Consider the following 3,739-nt stretch of genomic DNA (forward strand, 5'->3'; position numbering starts at 1 on the left):
TCAAGGAGTAGGGCGCCGGTCCCATATGCCAGAGGTGGCGGGTTCAAACCCAGCCCCGGCCAAAAGAGACAAAAAAAAAAAAAAAAAAAAAGAAGTGTCACGATGGACTTCGTATCTATTCCAGGCAACTTCCCGTGAAGAGAAAATACATCGTTGTGAGTGTTCAGATCGAACACGCACATCTGGGTATATGCTTCATTTCTGTGATTTACGTGTTTATACTATATTCAACAGACCTGAAAGAAAATAGGCATGAAAACAAACAAACATTGTCGTTGTCCTCTGGGAGGCCCAGGCTGGATTCGAACCCACCAACTTGGATGTATGTGGCTGGCACCTGTAACCACTGTGCTACGGGAGCCGAGCCCGTGTCGATGTTTCCCTTGGCCGTCATTTGTTTGTATTTTACCCTTGGGATTCAGAAAACTGAAAATAGGATGTGATCGAGGGACTACGTCAGCCAAAAAGGCTGTGTGTGTGGGAGGGGGCAGGGGTGGGGTGGGGTGGGGGGGGGAGAATGACGCGGAAAGCAAACAGGCCTCTCACCTGAGTGCTGTGGACCTTCACAGAAGGAGAGGCCCAGGCGCGCCATAGCTCACAGCAACCTCAAAGTCTTGGGCTCGAGCGATTCTCTTTCCTCAGCCTCCCTCCAGAGTAAGCTGGGAATCCAGGTGCCTGCCACAACACCCAGCTATTTTTTAGAGATGGGGCGGATTGGGGGAGGGGGGTGTCTCGCTCTGGTTCAGGCTGGTCTCCAATCTGTGAGTTCAGGCAATCCACCCGCCTCGGCCTCCCAGAGTGCTACGATTACAAGGCCCGAGCCACCACGCCCGGCCCACTCCGTGGTTTTCTAACCTCCCCTGTGTTTTCTTCGTTCAGCCGGTAGATGAGGAGGCACCGGTGGCAGATGGCTCGGGAGTGGGTCTTTTGTCCTCCGTAAATATCAAGGCGATGCCACTGAAAGGAAGAAACGTGCCAGTGGTTCACGTCGCGTGGGTCAGAACCTGCCAAATAGTAGTGTTTGTATACATCTATCTCCGTGACCGATGGAAAGCTGGGCACGGACACGGAGACGCTGTGATATCCCCGTCCCGCTGTGATTTCAGACATCCTCGGGGAATCATCATCATCATCATCATCATCATCATCATCACACAGGGTCTACCTAGGCACCTAGGGCACATATAGCAACAGCCCTCCCGTGGGTGAGGGCCGGGAGCGGGGGCAGTGGCACAGGAAGTCACCTGAGTGGAGAAATGTCACAGAGGGCCTGGGCATGGTGCCTCAGGCCTGTTGTCCCAACCCTCTGGGGAGCTGAGGCGTATGGACTGCTGGAGCTCAGGAGTTCGAGACCAGCCTGAGCAGGAGTGAGACCCCCCCCCTTCTCAACTAAAAAACAACAGAGAAAGTGAAGCAAGAGGATCGCTTGAGCCCGAGTTGGGGGTTCCTGTGAGCTGTGATGCCACGTCACTGTACCCAGGGAGACGGCTTGAGATGCTCTGTCTCCAAACAGACAGACAAAAGAAAGCAAAACCAAAATACAGAGCCCCTATGGTCCTTTCTACTCTGTGATACCTCAAGAGAGGCAGGAAGTCCCCTAAAACGGCCACGTCGAGCTGAGCTTTTTCTGCACCACCCGTGACCCTCTCTGACCAAGCAGGACAGGGTTCGGTTTCATCTGATGTGCGATCGAGGTGAAAGAGACATCCCACAAAATTCACGCCATCGTGGGAGCTCTCGGGTGGGGCTGGCCTGGTCTGGGCTGGGCCGGCAGTCCCATTTCTGAGACAGACAAGCTCGGTCGGCTGGCTCCTCGGTGTCACAACTCTGCCAAATGCCAGCCGCTCCCTTCTCCCAACCCCACCCCCAGCTCACCCCACAATCACTCTTCATCCCCAGGGGCCCTCCGCGAGGGGAGGGGGAAGGTCCAGGAGGCACAAGAGCCTCAGAGCAGAGGTAGGCGACGCTCAAAGCATTTGCGGGTGACACGATTTGAGTTAGGTAGAGTACAGGACTGATCATCTTATTTGTTTCTTTTTATTTTTGTTTTCTTTGGTTTTGTTTTCATTGAGGCATTTCATTTGTTCAATATGTATCGCATCCCTAGAAAAAGAATCGCAGGATTTTCCCTCCCGTGTGTTTTCTTCTTGCTTCTTCGTGGTCCGTGATGCCAGCTGAAGTTGTCAGTACAGTGAAACCAAACCGGCAGGATGGGAGCAGACAATTCTGCCATCTTTCTAGAGTTGCACAGCAAACCTGGGGCTGATCGCTCCACACTCGTTTAACCTGTGTGTGAGGTTCTCAACGATTTCCCCAGCTCTGCGATCATCGAGGATTTCAAATTTACCAATGTAACCATGCTTCATCATGACAGCGGACAATGGGGTGGCTCCTGTGGCTCACTGCAAAAAAAAAAAAACCAAAGCAGACAATGAGTTTGGAGCACGGCACGGCCTTACAGGAACCTGGCGTATGCCTCTCTTTTTGGCATTGATTGTTCATCCTCCCCCCCCCCGCCCTCCTTTTTGAGACAGAGTATCAAGCTGTCGTCCTGGGTAGAGGGGCGTGGAGCCTCAGCTCACTCACAGCAACCTCCAAGACTTGGGCTTAAGCGATTCTCTTGCCTCAGCTTCCCGAGTAACTGGGCCCACTAGGGGCAGCCGCCACAACACCCGGCTATTTTTGGTTGTAGTCAGCATTGTTGTCTGGCGGGGCCCGGGCTGGATTCGAACCCGCCAGGTCCGATCCACGTGGGTGTCGCCCTAGCCGCTGAGTTACAGGCGCCGAGCCTGTCGATGCTCTTAAAGAGCATTCATGCGTACCGTTACAGTGGCACGCACGGAAAGACGGGGGTCGGGGGGCGGTGGTGGGGAGGCCAGGCAGGACTGCTAATTTTGCCCTCTGCCCTAGACAGACAGAGGGCCTAGAGTTTCAGCACACTCGCACGCATGCCCCTGTGGTTCGGAGGCGGCTGCAGACAGCAGCTGGGTGGGGTCCCAGATGAAAAGGATTTAACAGTCGAGGAGCCTGAGGCCACGGGGACTACAGAGTGTGCCCTTAGCTCCGAAGGGTGGAGAGCATTTTGCATTCGAATGAGGCTACCGGTGGAAGAGAGGAGGTGTGGGGGTGGGGAGGGGCACTTCTGGAAGATACCCTTTGTAACTCATTATCTGGCCTAAGGCTGCAATACAAGGTAGAACTTCCGCCATACCCACCTCCTCCGGTGGCTCGTCTCCGACCTACAGGCTTCCTCATCGTCCAAGCCTTTTTAGATAGACAAACCCTCGTCGCTTTAACCCATCAAAGAATCCCTTTTTTTTTTTTTTGTAGTGTTGCGCGACCCGAGACGCGAACGAGCAGCAGCTTTGCTCTAGGTGTGAACTCGCTCCTGTAATTATTAAGTCAAGAAACAGACTATACACTGTGGGATGGCATATAGCAAAGTTCTTTATTCCAAGTTTAAGTTTTATACTCTTCCAGTCACGTACACACCTCATCCATTATCTATTAGCTGAATTTGAACTTGAAAGGAAATATTTATCATATCAATGTAACCACTAGTGTAGTAAATCCCTTCCTCTTAACAGTGACTAGTTTTCCGAGCAGGGCACAAAGACGAAAGCAGCTATAGGGGAACAGAGTTAATAGAAGAATATCTTCAAACATTCACTCAGTTGACTCAGTATGAAGTAACGACTGTGTCTTTCCCTCAGGGCAGAGTACCTATAGACCTCTGACG

General features: G+C 52.6%; 1 long non-coding RNA gene across 1 annotated transcript; it reads right to left on the minus strand.

Annotated features, from left to right (window-relative positions):
- Positions 1-480: 480 nt before the first annotated feature.
- On the minus strand, positions 481-3,647 carry LOC128579648 (uncharacterized). Its single transcript, XR_008378240.1, has 2 exons — positions 3,212-3,647; positions 481-2,402 (listed from the first exon to the last, which is right to left on the minus strand). It is a non-coding gene; the product is annotated as an uncharacterized LOC128579648 (long non-coding RNA).
- Between the last annotated feature and the right edge of the window lie 92 nt (positions 3,648-3,739).

The sequence above is a fragment of the Nycticebus coucang genome, unplaced genomic scaffold, assembly GCF_027406575.1.
Source record: "Nycticebus coucang isolate mNycCou1 unplaced genomic scaffold, mNycCou1.pri scaffold_107, whole genome shotgun sequence".
Taxonomy (NCBI): Eukaryota; Metazoa; Chordata; class Mammalia; order Primates; family Lorisidae; genus Nycticebus; species Nycticebus coucang.